This window comes from Echinops telfairi, unplaced genomic scaffold (assembly GCF_000313985.2).
Source record: "Echinops telfairi isolate 266 unplaced genomic scaffold, ASM31398v2 ScPeMD7_60;HRSCAF=208, whole genome shotgun sequence".
Classification (NCBI taxonomy): domain Eukaryota; kingdom Metazoa; phylum Chordata; class Mammalia; order Afrosoricida; family Tenrecidae; genus Echinops; species Echinops telfairi.
Window position 1 is genome coordinate 37,341,608 of NW_022103958.1, and position 19,205 is coordinate 37,360,812.

Here is a 19,205-nt window from a genome sequence, read left to right on the forward strand (position 1 = left end):
CCGGAGGGAAGCGGGCTAGCCCGCCATTCCTGGGCTCCCAGGCGGGCAGGTTCCCCTGGGGGGTAAGTCTCTGACGCTAGACCAAGATCCAACAGTTCTTGGGGCAAGAGGGCTTTTTTGCCTGGTGGGGAGACCCGGCGGAGAAGGGCTGCCACCTTTGACCTCAGGGCCGTTGGGGTGGGCCCGCAGACTGCTCAAGCCGAGCTGGGTGACACACAGAAACGCTTAAGCATTGCGGTTAGGGCTGCCCGCCCTCCCTCTGTTGCAATGTGGCTTCGCGGCCCCCGGAGCAGGCCCCGCACGCACCCTTGCAGGGGCTCTGACGGGAGGAGAGCGCGCGTGGACTGCTCTCTGGGACCACCCAAACATTTGAGAGCCTGTCTCCCTCCAGAGCCATCTCCACAGGTGAGGATCCAACACCCCATCCTCTCTGATTTGCAACCTAGCCATCATAAGCCCTGGCCCACGTCTGCGCGCGCCTCTGACCTTGCTGCGTAGAAAATGGGCTGTCACAAACGTCGTTCCAAGTTCATGCTGTCTCACTCCGTCTAATCCTAGAGAGTGGGGGGAGGGCAGGCCTCTTCCTAAAAACCATTCCCCAAAACCATTGGATCCCGTGTCTTTGAAAGAAGCCCGATTAAGATGCTCTCCGTGACGAAACCAGCAGCACGCAGGGGACTGGAAAGCGGGTAGAAAGGAACTGTGCTGTTGCAATGGGGCTGTTCTGGAATCGGACCAATCGTAACTGCCTTAGAGAGTGAACTGTGTTTCCTTCACCAAAACTCGCCCTCCAACCTCATGACAGACCTGCATTGCTCCAAGAGCTAACTTCACATTTTTCCAGGGAGATGAGAAACCTTACTGTGTGGTAAATCCCACAAACAGGCCCATTTTTCACCAATTAATCTCTGCCCACAGCATGACCTAAAACAGACCATTTTCTTATGTGGGCATCGTTCACATGTAAGTAGAAATCACTGAAAAATTAGCAAAAGAATGTGACCAAAATTAAAAAAAACAGAACGCCTCTCCTTTTCTGTGTATTGAATAAAGGGGGGGGGATTCGTATTCAAATTGATTTCTCAAATTCTTGCCCTAAAAGAAAAATCCATTGTGTCTTTTTTTTCCACCTTGAAAATTGAAGACCAAATGTACATATATAATTTCTGCAAAATTTACAAACATTTTAAAGCAAAATGCACCAATTCATCACCACCAGTCAAAGATGAAGGTAGGAAAATTAGTAGATACATTAAGGGCTTGCACATAAGAGACTGACAAAATTGAGCACCAGCATTACTAAAATGCTAATTATAGACTCTCATAGGACATCATACATTGATTTGAAAATTTCCACAAACTCTAATTATTTGTTAACCTAGGACTATCATACGAAATAGAGGCACAGTAATGGAAAAGGTCGTGGACTGAGAACCTAGTGCTGTGCCTTTCAGCTCTGGCCCTGCCACTCATATCCTGGCCTTAAGCAAGTCACCTACTTTTTATAGACTTCAGTCTTCCCAGTTGTAAAATGAAGCAATTTAATTTAGATGACCTCCAAGATCCCCTCCAGTCTTAGAAAGCTATCATTTCAATATGCCAAAAATATATAGGCATCCTCAGGATCTACCTTTCAGGTTGCCAAGAGCAACCTTGGAGTTATCTGTACCACTAAATAAGCCAAACTCTCAGGGCTGACCAATAAAAATGAAGGTGTTCATACCAGTGGAAGATAAAAGTCCAAAGCTCTCTCCAGAAAACTACGTCCCCATTCTTCAGGCTTCTGCCCTGTGTGGTTCAGAGCCCAACCCTTGCACTCAGCACTGCAGCGGGTCCCTCCGAATACCAACAGAGCACCTGAGAGGATTCTAAAATAAAATGTGAGGACGTGACCAAAGACCCTCAGAAGTTGACTTAACTAAACATATGCACAAAATGAACGAGCAAGTTATGTTTCTAGCAACTCCCTTCTTTGTTTACAGTCTTTGTCAAAGATTATTACTAGGCCACATTTCTCAAAGGTCAATTTATTTATTTTCCTGCCAGACTCAAAGCCAATAAAATTACTTAGCCCTTGTCTTTGGGCTCGAGTTCTTAGGGCCATCTAGATGCTGGGGGGAGTTGAGGGGGAAAGGGGGCAGACCTGAAGTCTCAACACACCTTTGAGTCCTCTCAGCACCCCCAACCCCAGACTCATTTTTTTTCAGACTTTGTCTTCCCTGCTTGTGATTTCACCACCTAGAAACACCCTTCCACAATCTTGTCATCTTGTACTCAGTACCTACTACCTCCTGAGTTGTCGTATGGCATCCCCTATAGGTGATTCTTTTCTGTTGGTGGGGGTCTTTGCCCTCAAGCTCCAATGACCAAGTCTTCCCATGTGCCTATTCGATAGGGTGAGTATTTTGCGTTTTTCCACATTTTAAGTACCCACACCCATAAGCTGCAAATGCCTGTTAGCTATGGAAGAACTAACCTAAAACCAACCCCACCGCCATCAAGTCAATTCTGACTCGTAATGGCCCTACTGTGGTTCCCGAGGCTGTAATTCTCTATGGGAGCAGCAGCCTCATCTTTCTCCCTCGTCGTGGCTGCTGGTTCCAACTGCCAACCTTACAGTTTGCAGCCCAACACATAACCTCGTATGCCACCAGGGCTCCTCCTGCAAGATATGAAACCCTACCCAAATCTTATTAGGCAGGCCCTGACTTTGTAACTCTAAGTACAAGTTTGGTGGCTAAAATAACCTTGTTATCTTGGATGGACAGTCCAGATCCTGCCTGCCTTCCCACCTGTCTGAACTTACAGGCATTGGTTGAGATGTCTCGTTACTGGACTTGGCCCAACTACTAGAGCACTTAAACGTTTTTATCCAGGACTTCTGGTACTAAGCATTGCTAGATTGGAAATCACTCTCCTTTCTAACTCCTTGCCCTCTCCAGAATCTTCATTCTCAAGGCAGCCAGAATAATAGATGAGTTTCATATTAGCATCAGCCCTTCTTCCTTAGGTCAATTTTCTTCTGGTAAATACACCTCTTATTCCCATGCTGTGTGCTTTCAAATGTGTTAGAAAGAAGAACATGATTATTCCCTAACTCTTAAACCAGAATATAAAAATATGTGTATTTCTAGAATAGTATTCATAAATCTTTTTCCTAAAATTAAATATTTTAAGTGAATCTTAGCAGTGCCACCTATTGGTGATTCTCTCAGACTTATTATAATGGGATATAAGTAGAGAGGTGGGAGACAGTGTGGTAGTTAGATCTTATGTCAACTAGACACTCCTGGCAAGGGGCGGAGTCCAACCTGTCTATCAGGTCACTATGATGATGCTTCCTTGGGGGTGTGGCCATCTCTTATAAGGAAGAAACGGGGAATTCCCCTCTTCTCTTCCTCTGCCCTTTTACTTTCATGCTTGCTGGGTCTCTGCCAGCCTCCAGGGGCTGCCCCATGTGGGCTGCCCAACCCTGAGAACTCTTGGTGCTTTGCCATGTTTCCACGGACTTTGGATTCAGTTGACTCCTCACCCACTGGCCTGTGATCCAGATTGACCTTTCTGCACTATCAACCTGCAGCTCTGTGAGTGTGAAGAAGGCCCTGGCTTGCATCCGTCTTAGGGACTGGATTTGGACAGGGCTGAGACATTCTCTGGAGATAAAGTTACTTCTTGATATAAAGTTCTTTCATATACATACATAGATGAATGTCACTTGATTTGTTTCTCTAGATAACCCAGCCTAACACATACAGGTGGTTAGATGAGGATTAGGACGGGTCAGCCAGTATCACTTGTCAGACAAAAGACTCATGACTGGGGGACTCTCAGGATGATTCATGAAGAAACCTCTGAAGATTTATTGAAAAGCAGCAAATGGTGGTTACCAGCCTTAAAGGACTTTTTGTTACTCTTCCCAGTCTACATTGTCATCGTTCAACCAAGGTTTTAAAGCATTCTTCAAAAATGTGCCACAGATCAAAGGACACTGTTCTGGTTGGAGAAGACCTGTCCGGGCTCTGAGACTGACAACTCAACAGTTATCTGACAGCTTCTACCCTGGAGCCCCGTTTAGGAACGCGTGGGCTCTAAAACACAAAAAAGAAAGGAGCAGAAACAAGAACGTCTGAAATAAAATGGATTTTATTTGGACCTGCAAGAACGCCTGGGAGAAATGAGTACCCTTTTACATGCAATCTTCCAGGATTCAGAAATAAAATGGCCCTAACTCCTCAGGGATAAGGATATGAAGTACTTGGACAAGTTTTAAATATCAAGGAAACTTTCAGGATTAGTCTCTAAATTAATCAGTACCACTGAGAATCTAGATTTCTAAAACTACAGTCAGTCTATAAATTACATGAAAATCTTACACAAGTCATGCAAGAATCAACTTTCACAAATGTGTGTTTGAAAATAAGTATCTCTAATACACAAAGGATCATACCATGTGCCAGTGACAACTCTGTAGCTCACAAGTGTTCCAATATCTGTTTGCCTTCGAAATAAAAGCTCTGAATCTGAGCCTCACTTTGGCTTTCTCCTTCGTTCACCTCAACACATATTTATTGAGTGTGTGTGTCCTCAACGTACAGGTCAAATAAGAGGCACTCAATAAATATGTGTTGGGATGAACCAAGGCGAGACTCAAAGTGAGGCTCAGATTTAGTGGTCTTATTTGGAAGGCAGACGGATATTGTAACACTTGTGAGAAACAGAGTTTGCCAGCAGCACTTCCAAGCTTTCTCAGAGCTGCAACTTTCTCTGAGCAAGCGCTAGAGCTTGTGCCTACAGTCTATTAAAGGGAACAAAAGAATAAAGGAAAATTGTTAAGAGAGTGCTTCGGGATTGTTTTGAAAAAAGAATCATTCTCTTCCAGACCCTCCCCACTGTGGGACCATCTCGTTTGATGTCATGATTTCTTTTACCAGTTACATTTCTTTATTGTCTCCCATCCTTCTCCTTGTCTTTCTCCTTCCTCCCCGCTCCCTTCGCTTCTCTTTCATTTCAATTAAATCTCTACATTTAATTCCTCCACTTAACTTTCTTTATCACATCCACGCACCACTCTCTTCTACCAGAATTAAACCTGTTTCCCCTAACAAATGCATTCAGTGTTTTTTACGTGCCTGGCATTGTGCTAAGTACTGTGCTCGATGACAAGGATACATCGATGGAAGATATGGTCACAACCTGAGATGTGGCATGGGAGCCACAACTGCCCTTCTCTGGCTTGAGTAGGGAGAACTCACCGCCATGGAATCAATGCGACCCCCTCTGGATCTCCGTGATTGTAACTGTTTATGGAAATAGAAAGCCCAGTCTTTCTCCCGTGGAGCTGCTGTTGGTTTCAAACTGCTGACCCTACAGATCGAAGCCCAATGCCTAACCACTACACCACAAGGCCTCCTTCAGTAGGGAGAAGAAGAATTTGAAACTACATCACCCATTTCCAAGGCATTCTACTTCTCTGCTTCATTCAGTAATCTCTTGCAATGGTTTCACAGACGATACTTACGGGGGGGTTATTTGGAAAATTAAAAAGGTGGCACAAGTGACCATCAGAAACCATGAAAGATACAGTCTTTTGTCGCCAGTGTCTCTCTGGTCTCCAGCTTCCTCGCAGCCACATTGTCTACCTTGTTCGGTGGCCTGGGAAGCCCGTTGCCCAACCTATCTCAGCTCTATTCCTCTGTCTGTCTGTGATCTCACCGTATAGCAGTGACCTCAGGTGTCCCTGTGCCCCCACTATTCCAGGCAGGGATTTCTCACAGGCTTTGCTAGTGGATCCACTTTCTTCAGGGGCTTAGAATGTCCTCCCTTCCTGCTTCTGAGATGACTCATTTATACTCAGAGAAATTGCAAAACTGACCAATCACTAAGTCAGAGTCTTTTACACCTTGTTTGCCGGCTCCCAACTAGTGACTGAGTGAGAGTTACAAAGATGATGCTTGGAAGAGCCCTCCTAAGCAACTTCACTTCACCATGCTGCCCTTAAGGGTTTATAGTTTAGTAGAAGCTTGAAGAGCACAAAGACTGCTAAAACCCAGTGTAACAGGAGCTGTGCTACAGGAGACACTATAAGTTAAGGGTTGAGCTGCCACCTGAAATGTCAGCTGTTCAAACCCAATAGTCACTCGGCTGGAGAGAAATGAGGTTGTCTGCTCCCTTAAAGATTTACAGCCTTGGAAAGCCTATATATGGCCACTATGGTCAGGATCAACTTGATGGCACTGAGTACCCACAGGGCTATGTGCCAAGGCCCCCGTGGTGTCTGAAACCATGGATAGTCCAGAACCCTACAGAGCCTACTCTTTGTCTTATACAGACATAAACAAAAAATGCCAACCCACTGCCATAGTGAGTGGATTCTAACTCCAGAAGACAGAGGACACCTGTTTCACAGACTTTCTGAGACTGTAAATCTCTACTGGTACAAACAGCCTCATCTTTCCCTGGTGGAGTGATGGACAGGTTTGAACCGTTCCCTTTACGGTTAGCAGGCCAACACTTTACCCACTGTGCCACCAAGATGCTTACTACACATATGTACAATAGTGTAATTTCTAAATTCGGCACTGTAAGAGATCTACAATAATACCTAATGGGCACTGTAAGAGATCAGCAACAATGACTGATGGCTAAAGCAGTAACTAATGTTTCCACAATGTTTTAATGCTACAGCGGATGGAATTCATTGTTACAACAACAACCGTGGACATTCTGGACCGAAGGTTGACGGACTTCCTGGGCAGCACGGAGCGGGATAGCATGAGCTTTCATCAGGCTACTCATTGAACATTTTGGCCACCGGTGGACCGTGAGCCCCTGACACCAAGAGAAGTGAAACCACAATGGTGAGGGACTACGGTAAGCCCACGCACCACCACCCCACCACCACCCCGGGAGCTCAGCAGAGGACATGCCTAATCCAGGTAGATGTGGGAGTCATAGGAAAGGAGTAAGGATCCCCGGGGAGCTGGAGAAGGTGATTTCTGGGCTAGGTTTTGAAAGATGAGTTGGAAACAAAGCAGTCGGGAGAAAGGATCATCGTGTAAAGGAAGCAATCGTGTGCCCACATCTGAAGGAGCGCAGCCATTGTGCATTTGGAGTTAGGCTATCAAGGGACAAAGAACAGAAGTGATCTAGAGAGGTGGTGTGGCCTGAGTGGAGCTGAATGGAACCGGAGCTTGTTATTACTTGTCAGGTGTGTGTTCTGTTATCATAGGTGTTCATTTATATGGCTATCTCTGCACTGCGCTCTTCAAACATAGGAATCAGTCTTACTCAAACTGAGAGCAGTGCCCAGCCCACAGTGAGTGCTCTAAGACTGGGGTGTGTGTGTGTGTGTGTGTGTGTGTGTGTGTGTGTGTGTGTGTGTGTGTGTGTGAAAAGAAGCCCTGGTAGAACACTGGGTAAGCAATAGTATATCATATTGTTTTCATTGTATGCCCTTTAGTTTTTCCCCCTTAGTGGTTAATGACTTTTAATAGAAATCCTTAATACTGCAATTTACCAGGGAAAAGTACTATGTTCTCATTGAAGACTATTTCTTTCTTAACAACCCACATGTACAGATAACTATCACTGAAATAGATATACAGAACCTTGTAAAATCTGAAATTTTCAGAAAACATTATACAGAGGTCTAATTTCATTTCTAACATAGATGGTTAAAAGATTTGTGGGAGGTTTTTCTGTTTTGTTCTGGAGGGGTTTTTTTCTTTCTTATTTCAGGTGGCACCTGGGTTTGCTTTGTTATGAAAGAGTATATTCTAGTCCTTTTAGAATTTTCCTTTCTATGTTTCTAGTTTTCAGTGCAATAATTGTATCAACACCAACACCCTGTACTTTGAGATATATGACAACCTCTGGGGGGAGGAGGGAGACGACAGAAGGATCAGATCTCTATTAATCTGTTCATCTAAAATTTCCTGAATTTTTTTAGGTCTTAAACCTAAAACCTGAACCTTGAACAATAAACAGCAATGCACACTCTTTCCAAGTTTTCCTGCTCCCTCCTTAGACAAGCAGTAGTTTCTTCGGCTCCGGCTAACCCAGCAGATCTGAAGGATCCCAGCCACGACGGTGGCAGCCTACCGTGGACACTGAACTTGTGGTTAATTGTGGAGTGCTGCCACAAAACCACCTCGCTACCACAAACTGGAGACTTGCCCAGGGGAGTGACAAACTGCCAAGCCAAGCGATCTATGGGAGGCAGCAAGAGCAAACTGCCTTTCACCCCAGACGGCAGTCATTTCTGGGTTCCGAGTAGCGCCAGCGGCAGGGCACACTAGAGAAAAATTTGCAGCATACTTTGTCTGCTCCCCCTTCATTGTCATCTAGTGGATCCTGACTCATAGAGACTCTAATGCCAAAAAAAGTAGAACAATCCCGTAGAGTTTCAAAAGATGGATCTCTCCAGGAACAGACTGCCACCTTTCCCCCCCAGAGCAGGGCTGAGGGTTTAATTGCTCATCTTTCAGTGAACAGCCTGGCACTGAAACACTGTGCCGCAAATATATTCAAGTCATGTAGCAAGAGACGGTCAGACAGATCCATGCAATTCATTAAGTAACGTTATCGATTAATGTGACATTAGGGAACAGTTTAAAATAGACATTGGGATGGGACAGAAAGTTACAGTTATGTTATTGTTTTCTGCTAAGTGATTCACTCAAGGTCCTTGGTATCATTGTTCGATTGGCATTGGCCTACTGACCACAAGACTAGTGTTTCCAACCCCCCAGGCACCCAAAGGAAGAAAGATGAGGTGGTCTGGTTCCATCCAGATTCACAGTCTCAGAAACCCTGTGTAGGGTTGATTCCAAGTTGGAATCAACTCGGTAGCAGTAGAGAACCACCAACATGGGCTCATTGGGAAGAGGAGTCAAGAGTGTGCCTGTGTGTGTGTGTTCCAAGGCTGCATACATCAACATAGCTGCTCTGGGAAGTTTGTCTAAAAGACAGCGCTGCACCATGTGAGGAAGCAACGTGTAGCATCACTCAGATCTGGTTACCACTTTCAAATTACAAGACTGGAAGCTGCCAGTGTTTCCCAGTATGATGTGCAAAGCACACGTAAGCACCTAACGGGAGGAGGTCTCTCGGTTTACCAAGTAACTGACCTGTTTGAACAAATGCAATACTTGACGAATGCCTCAGCCCCCATGGTTTCATCTGTGAACTAGGGTAGCAGTGCCGGCCTCACAGGGTGTTGGCGGTTAAGTTCATTTATACCTGCAAAATGTCTTATAAGGAGTAAAGTCTCAGTAAGTGTAACTGTGCTGTGTTTCTTTCGTGTCTTATTACCTTCTTTATTCTTCCCGCATCCCTTCAGGACTCTCTTCCTTTGAGTGCCCCACCTCCCTTGGGTCTACAGGGAAATCCCTATTTCCCTTGGTAGCTGGTTTGGGGCCTGTTGAGCTCTAGAGGCTTCCTTGTCCCACACTGTCCATGATAAAAAAAGCCTTTTTAGAACTATTGCACTGTACTGCTTTTGATTGCATCTTTTCTCTGGCAAATTGAGGGCAGGGCCCTTATCTTATTCATATTTGTACCCTTTATATATAGGGCCTTTCTACTCCTGTAAAGAGTTGGAGTCTCATAAACCCGCAGGGCTGCTCTAAGTAAGTCAGCATTGCCTCGACGGCAGTGAGATTGGTTTTGGTTTTTTACAGGGCAGGACCTGGCACATGTTGAAGGAGTGACTAGGCTTTTATAATCATAAATGTTTTCTTGTTTTAACTATTAAAAAATGTTATTTTATTGTGAATTAGGTTGGGATATACATTTCAGATCATCAATTTTGTATTTAAGACCTTAAAATGCTTAACCTTCCCAATAGTTTGCCCTCCTCTATCTTCGGCTTCTTTCTTTTGTAGAATACTATCTTCCCCTTCTCCCAAATTAATACTTGTCTCCCTGCAGCCTAGTGCTTCGCCTTCCCCCTCCCCACCTGTCCCCATATCCCCATCGCCAACACAGCTATGTTTCTTTTGGTACGAACACCTTTGTCTTGGGTTTCACTTTACAACAGAGGGATCACACAGTATTTTCCATTTTGTGATTTATCAGCTTCGCTCAGGATGATGTTCTCCAAGTCCATCTACACCGTGAGGGGCTTCACAGTGTCATCGTTGTTCTTTAGCGATGCTCCGTACTCTGCTGTATGTTCGCACCTTTTTTTTTTTTAATCATTTCATTAGGGGCTCATACAACTCTTATCACAATCCATACATACATCATACATACATCAATTGTGTAAAGCACATTTGTACATTCATCGCCCTCATCATTCTCAAAACATTTGCTCTCCACTTAAGCCCCTGGCATCAGCCCCTCATTTTTTCCCCTCCCTCCCTGCTCCCCACTCCCTCATGAACCCTTGATAATTTATAAATTATTATTTTGTCATATCTTGCACTGTCGGACATCTCCCTTCACTCACTTCTCTGTTGTCCATCCCCCAGGAAGGAGGTTATATGTAGATACTTGTAGTTGGTTCCCCCTTTCCAGCCCACCCTCCCTGTATCACCACTCGCACCACTGGTACTGAAGAGATCATGCACCCTGGATTCCCTGTGTTTCCAGTTCCTATGTGTACCAGTGTACATCCTCTAGTCTAGCCAGATTTGTAAGGTAGAATTGGGATCATGATAGTAGGGGTTGGGGTGGGAGGAAGCATTTAGGAACTAGAAGAAAGTTGTATGTTTCATCGTTGCTACACTGCACCCTGACTAGCTCTTCTCCTCCACACACCCCTTCCGTAAGGGGATGTTCAATTGCCTACAGATGGGTTTTGGGTCTCCACTCCACATTCCTCCTCATTCACAATGATATGATTTTTGTTCTCATGATGGCTGATACCTGATCGATCCCTTTGACACCTCGTGATTGCACAGGCTGGTGTGCTTCTTCCATGTGGGCTTTGTTGCTTCTGAGCTAGATGGCTGCTTGTTTACCTTCAAGTCTTTAAGACCCCAGACACTCTATCTTTTGATAGCTGGACGCTATCGGCTTTCTTCACCATATTTGCTTATTCACCCACTTTGTCTTCAGTGATAGTGTCGGGAAGGGGCTCTCACCATTTTTAATGCTTCCATGGGTGAAATTAATTGTTATAACCAACCGGAAAACCAAACTCACTGCCATCAATTCAATTCCAGTTTATTGTGACGAGAAACCCACATTGGGCTGCCAACCTCAAGATCAGCAGTTCAAAACCACCAGCTGCTCCGAGGGAGAAAGATGAAGCTTTCTACTCCTATAAAGATTTACAGTCTCAGAAACCCAAAGGGACAGTTCTACTCTGTTCTATAGGGTCACCAGAAATCATAATCAACTTGATGGCAGTGAGTTTGGTTTTAGATATAAGGTTTCTATAGATGGGAATAGTTAGCCTCATTTTTCTCCCATGGATCCCTTTGGTTTGAACCTTGGATTTGAACCACCAAATTGGTAGTTAGCCATCCAATGCTTACCTTCAGCGCCACTGTTATTCAGGTCCTTTTATTAAGCCTACAACAGAACACAGACAAGCAAAACAAACTATTCTGATTAGGGAAACCATCAGCATAAGAACAAGATGGAGTTCCAAATAAATTGATAGCCACTGGGCTAATTATAGCTGAAGGAAAGCAAAAGAAACCACCACAAAAATCCTGTCTGGTGGCAGATGGATCATCGCTGTCTCAGGCAGGACCACAGAAGTTGCGACTGGACCAGGATTGAATGTGCACACAATGGCAGATTTAAACCGTTTGCAGGATCGGTTTGGGGGCTGGGACCACCTGGCTACTTAGTGGCCGGAGTTTGACTCATGACCATGAGTCTCTGTGGCCTAGCCGCCAGGACACAGCTTTAGATGGCGTGCATCTGTAAATCATTAAGGACACACCCAGTTGTAATCTACTTCAAATACATTCTGCCTGAGGGCTTAGCTGCCACATTGCTGGTTAATGGTCAGAAAGAACTCAAGTGGAATCTCATTTTATGCCAAGTCTCAAAATGAAGTACGGCTTCCACCATAAACTGCAACCTTCCCCAAACCAAGTGTTTTAGAATTTAGGCTCAAGTACAGCATGTAGGCGTGAATGAATGTTGGGTGACCAGACGTCCCGCTTTTGGCGGGACAGTCCCGATTTTTAGCAATTTTTCTTGCATCCCGCAGCATTTTTAAAAAGTCCCAATTTTTGGAAAGAATGCACGACAAGCTAGGGTATACGGTTTTCGACTGCCATGTGGCTATTTCGCCAGGATATGAGTTTTATCAATGGTATCCCGCTTTACCAATGTTAAAATCTGGTCACCTTACATTTGGGGGATTGTAACCAGGTTAGTGTGACTGAAAGTGGGGAGAGGATGGACAGGGAGAAAGGAGGCTGGAAAAAAGAATACAGTCCAAATCATGAGAAGCTATATAGACCATTCTGAGAAGCCCAGACTTAGTCTGTGGGTGACAGGGAGCTGTTAGGTTTTTAACCACCGTATGGTCATTGTGTGTGTTTGGGGGAGGAGCGTATGGGTGGGGACACAGAGATACATTTTAATTGTGAGTTTCCAAACTCAATACTCATTCTACAGGAAGAATAGTTTGGACGAATTTAAGACTAAAGCCAGAGAGAACATTTCGGGGGGGAAAATGACAAAACAACTAAAATAAGCCAAATGAAGGATAAAGTTCTGACTCTCAGGCTGCAACAGAGCATTCTGATTAATTCCACGGCTTGATTAGTTCCTCATGGAACCTTGAGCCAGGAAAAAGTACGAGGAGTAATTAAAAGACATTATAATTTGCATTTCGAACATGCTAAATGAATCCAAGTGGAGCTGTGTCTTGGCAGTTCCGACGCTCAGGAAAGCAGCCAGACCTGGAGAAACAGGAAGCCGATAGGGTATCAGCAGAAGTGGAACTCTCAAGAAGACTACGATAGTCCTGTGGAATGGGGAGAGGGCCAACATCGGCATGCCGAGGGACACCGACATGTAAGGGACACGGAACGAATGAAATGCTCAAAAGGAGGACTGCAAAGGAGAGTGAGAAGAGAAGCAGGCAAGTGTTGTGTCACACACCAGAATGAGGGTGTGTCAAGAAGAGGGACTGGGGACAGGAGAGCCCCGAGTCTCAGAAGACGAGGCCAGAGAAGGGTCCACAGTAGGTCATCAGTCCTTTGTGACCTTACTTGGAACAATGCCATCGCAGGGCAGTGGATTAGGAAATGAGTGCTGGTCGACGTGCACACTAAGAAAGGACCACTCCATTCCAGAAAAAAATAGGCAAGAAACAGCTTTACCTGTAATTTCACCATTACCTTAATGGATTCATTTTCAATTAAAAACAGAAATAACTTATCAATGCAAGACAAAAATACTTGATGCATATAAGAGCTACACACTCGCATGTTTTTCTTCTGTATAAAAAGGGAGATTTGACATAAGCATTTCCCTTATTGGTGTACCTATAAGTCTTCCCTATATTTTAACAAAAAGGTATTAGATATTAGAAACTAGCACCTATTAGAAACTGTGGTGGTGTCCTACAAATAAGTATAACAGCAAAGTTACAGATCTGTATAATAGAGAAAATTATTACCCAGATTCATTAATTTGTGCCTTGTTAGTCTGAGCCTTTTATCTTATAGCCTTCTGACATCAATGAGAAATCTTGTGTGTGTGTTTTTTTTAAAGACTCATCTAATAAGACCACTTAATGGGCTTTTTCACCATCCTTTTTCAAACTTTAATATATTCATACCCAAAAAAAAGCCACTAGATCTGTCGTTAGGTGCCATCCAGTGGCTCCAACCCATAGACACTTTATGTGCAGCAGAATAAAACTCTGCACACTCCAGCGCCATCCTCACAATTGTTCCCATGCCTGAGCCCCTTGATACAGCCACTGTGCCAATCTATCTCACAGAGGACCTTCTGCTTTGTGGCAGTTACATAATCTACTGTCAACTTGAGGAAGGGGTGGAGTCTAGCCTGTCAATCAGGTCGCAGCTTAATGACCTCATTTGGAGGCACAAAGGAGATAAATAGCTCACTGGAGGCCAGACACACTCTCTGCTACACATTCCTGTTCACAAGCCACATGGAGCTACACTGATGGAGCCAGAGCCCTGGAACAGGAGGATCCACGTGAAGACCCCTGCCAGTGCTGAGATGCTTCCACTGCCACTGGATCCACAAGACTTTCCACCCACTGGCCTATGATCTTCTTGCATTTGGTGTCACTGCATGTGTTGCATGAGCCTGAAGAGGAATTTATAGACTAGTATTGGACTCATGGGCTAATAACAGACGTATGGTCTTGATCTGGACAAGGCTGGGGTGTTTCTTAATATACAATTGCTCTTTGATATAAAGCTCTTTCTTATACACATGAGTGTCTCTTGATTTGTTTCTCTAGTCGACCCAGACTAACACGCTCTTGCTCACTGGCCCTCTACTGTACCAAACGGGATGTCCTCCAGGGACTGGTGTCTCCTGACAAGATGTCCAAAGTGTGTAAGACAAAGTCTTGCCACCCTTGCCTCCAAGAGACACTCTGGCCTTACTTCTTTTAGCAGTCCGTGGTGCCTTCTATATGCTTCTCCCCTTTTTTTTTTCCATGAGCAGATAAACTCACAGTAATTAGATCTACTCACAGAAAACTAGTTATGGTTTTGTACGTTTATGAGGATTTGTGGGAAACTAACACTGAGGGAAATATGGCGAGGAGTATATTCCCTAACTTATAACAGAGGGAATCTGGAAAGCTAGTATTCCACGATAGGAAAGCCTCCACTTTGGTAAGTTAGAGGACAAGTACATTATCCTGCTTTAAATATCATTCCTACTGATTCTCCCCTTAACAGCTATGCTGCCTTAAAGTGAGCGCATGGTTGATTTTATCTCCCTATAGAAGTAGACTGTCAGAGGAAACCAGCCTCCTGGAGTCTTCCAAAAGCAGACATCCTTTTCTCTCTTCCTGCCAGTCATCCAACCCCCTCATGCCTTCCCCAATGCAGGTATTCGGTTTCCTCGCCTGTGAGCTCAGGAGCCTTACTGTCGATTCCACCCACCTTGTGACACACGTAACTACTGATATGCATGTCTTATGGCTACCGATAAATGTCCCAAGCCAGTAAAGGCTCCCTGTCTTCTCCCAGGTCCCTGTGGACCATCTAGAGGGGCTGAGGTGAGCATGCTACCAGAAAATGTGTCTGCCTCCTTTATTTTATTCTCTCTCCTATCTCTCCTATCCTCTCTGACTTTACTAGAATCTTCATATATCTTCACTGTACCATCGCACCTACTGGCCTTTCACTTGTTGGAGGCTGGCTTCCTCTCACAGGGATTGTTTTAAAAGTCTGGTCCAATAATTCAGAGAAAAAAAGCAAGGGTATTTTATGTGCTTTTCTTGCGTAGTAGCTGGGATTAACTGCAATGTTCCATATCTTAACCTAACATCAGTCTACACTGGAATTATGTCTGGACTGCTCTCAGTGGCAACTCTGACGTGGGTGGCTGCTTTGATAACTTACACGTAAGTTCAAACCTTCCAAGTATAACAACAACCCTTATGTACATGAAAAGTTTTAATATTATCCTCTTGTGGTACATAACAGTGTTTGGAAGGATGACTAACATTCACCCTATGAACAGGACTTTAAACACACCAAAATGATGACTTTTAACCAGGAAATGTCATGGTTATGGTTGAGTTTTATGCCTTAACGATCCCTCCTTTTTACAGATGAAAAGGTTTACATCAGATTTCCTCTCATTATAACATCTAAAATATCGTCCCGACCAGCAACTCATTCTCTTTCAACAAATACCAGCCAAGCAGGAAACCATGAGGTCTTGTCGTGCAGCAAACACTGTTGTCGTCAGGTGCTGTCCAGGCAGCCCCCACTCACAGTGACCCCGTTTCCAGCAGAATGGAAATTGCTGATTGGTCCTGCACCATACTCACAGCCACTGAGACGCTGAAGCCCACCGTGACAGCCACTACCTCAGTCCATCTCATCGAGGACCGTCCTCGTTTTTCACTGACCCTCCACTTTAGCAAGCACGCTATCCTTCTCCAGGGAATGGCCCCCTGATATGTTTCTAAAGCACTTGAGATAGCATCTCACCATCCTCACCTCTGGGGAGGGTGCTTTCTGTATGTCTTCCAAGACAGATTTGTTGGTTCTTCTTTGCCGGTATGGTGGCGTGAAATTTCTCAATAGGACTCTTCTTCCCGAGTCTCTGTAACTCCCACCAAATGACTGAATGGGACTATGCCAACATGGCCTGTGTAACACTCCTAGAAGGAAATGGTCCATTTTTTGTTGCTACCCCATGGCTGTAAGAATCCGATCTCTGTCTGAAGCGGCAGAAGCCATGGAGACCAGATGCACCAGAGACTCCGAGGAGCCGCACCGAGACTCTGGGACCTTCTTCTCATCTGGCGCGAGACTGTGGGATTGGAAAACAGAGTGACACGCGGGGCTGGATTCCTGGCCCGTGGAAACAAAGGCCAAGGGACCACGTGTTGAGAGACTGCAGACTAGAGAGAAACCTGGCACCTGGCTGAGGAGAGGTGTTGCTGTGAACCAATAACGATATCCTTACTGTTTGCCGATCCTGATTTGTGGTAATGTATGACCTTCCCTAATCCGAAATACTCACTGCCATCGACTCAAAGTGACTCTAAAAGACGGGGCAGAATTGTCACTGTAGTTTCTGAGACTATAACTCTTTACAAGAGTAAAAATTCTTCTTTTTCCCGCAGAACTACTGGTGGGGTCAAACGATTGACCTTGTGGTTTGCAGCTGAGAACCACTATGCTACCAAGGCTCCTTCACTTGATTATGAGTGTTATCTGTCAGTTCTGTGTGGTCATTGCAACAGATTATCAACCCTAGCACCGAAGTGGAGTGCTGTGGGAAGAACGGGTGGTGTCAGCATAGGTGCAGAAGGATGCAGTGAGGAGGCACATCTAACCTCCGCCTCAGGGCAATAGGGAGGCCAGAGCAGGTCAGATATGTCCACCTCCCTAGCTGTTTGCTGAAGTTAGCACCATAATCTAAATGCATCAGTTAGTCTCCGGCTGTATTTACTGTCCTGCTTCCACGTGCATTCGAGGCACTTGGAAATACCACGGTTGTGTCAAACGTACCTTAGAGCTCGGGCTAAGACCTTTGCTTTTTAACACTACAGAGAATTGTTCAAACCAATATGTCCCAGGCTGTACGTACTGTGATTGTGTGACTGCAGCATCCATGGACTTTGGATGCTGTGGATCTAGGGGAAAAGAAACCCTTGTCAACTTCCATCTATCCTCCATTTGCCATGATGCCGCTTATTGGCCTCCTTGTGAGCACTTTTGTTTTCTTGATGTTACTGTATGCTTACTGCAGAAGGCGATGTAGTCTTTGATTCCCTAAGTAAGTGTTTCAAGGCTTCTTTCCTCCCAGCAAGCAAGAATTGTGCCATCTGCTTATCACTTGCCTGTGCCAAGAATTTGGGAAGACTGTTACCAGGCTAACTGACTGGAAGAGATCCATTGTTGTGCCCATTCCAAAGAAAGATGATTCAATTGAAAGTGAAATTACCAAAAGATATCATTCCTATCACACAAGTAAGTGTTATTGCTGAAGATAATTTTTAAATGGAAGCAGCAGCACTTGGATCACTAGAAGTTCAAGTCAAATTTCAGAGGACTGGAATAAAAGGTAGCATTGCTGATAGCAGACAGATCTTGGATGAAAGAAAAGAATACCAGAAAGATGTTTGCCTGTGTCCCATCCATTATGCAAAGGCATTCAACTGTATGGATCCTAACAAATTATGAATAGTATCGTAGAGACTGGAAATTCCAGAACACTTCATTGTACTCAGGTGGAACCCTGTGTATAGACCAAGAGACAGTTGTTTGGACAGAAAACGGAGTTGCTGCTTGGCATAAAATCAGGAAAGATGTGTGCCAGAGTCATATCGTTTCATCATACTTATTCAGTCTGTAAACTGAGCAAATAATTCAAGAATCTGGGCTATATGAAGAACTCAGGAATGGAATTAGAAGGAGACTCATTAACAGCCTGTAACAGATAGGTAGATGAAATAACCACGTTATAAAATAGAGTAGGCATTTTGAAAAAATCCAAAGAATGATCCTGACCAAATCTTTACCCAAAACAATTTCAAAACACATCACAGGTTCTCTTAACAACCAAAATGCCTCATCCTTCATCAAACTTGCTGTTCACCTCTTTACTCTTCCTGAGCTACACCACAAGCAATTTCCTCACCACATAGTGATAATAACTAAGAATTCCACTTCTACTATCTTAGGTGGATGTGAGAATGAAATAAAGTGTTAGCTTCATCTTTTACATAGGCTTACATTTGGTTCAAATTGTGTTTCCAATTTTCCTGAACAGTGCCAACTTCTAATTTTGGAGCCACTTGTAACATGATTGGCATGCTGTTGTGGCTGCTGTCGAACCGGCCTTAACTCACGGCAACCTTGCATATGGTAAACCAGATGGCTCCTGACCCCGTGGCTGCTTCACGGTCGTCAGCGCACTGTCGTCTGTTGTTGCAGCTTTGGCATCCATCCAGCTCACTGAGGGTTTCCCTGGTTTTCAGTGACCTTTTATCACATAGAAGGTCCTTTTCTAATCATTGGTCTTTCCTGAAGACCAATTAAGCACATTGAAATTTTACCATCTTCACTTCTAAGAAAATTCCAGTTGCACTGTGAGAAATATAGCCATGGTCTTTCTGATCAGTGCATATGTATGCCAACGTTAGAGAATGAAAAGACTGGAGCGCTGATGTGTTCAAACCGCAGATTGCTGAAAGAATGAATACTTGGAAGATAATACGAACATAGAGAACCTGAATTTCGTGAAGAATTTAGCAGGACAATCAGCTTTAAACATCTCCTTCCTGGATTGGGCTCCATTCAGAAATTACTTGTTAATTTAGGCAGTGTTCTGGATGTCCTTAAGGTTGTGGGGATGTGGGGTCTGCCGTCACCAGCAATGGGGAAAAAGACATCCACAAATAACTATGATGCAAAAAGGAATACTCTGAGGGGGAGCCGGATTTCACCTGGAGATCAGGAAAGGTGACATGTGTTATGTATGTTTAAAATAGGTCTTGAACGCTGAAGACAAAGCGGGTGAATAAGCAAAAGTGGTGAAGAAAGCTGATGGTGCCC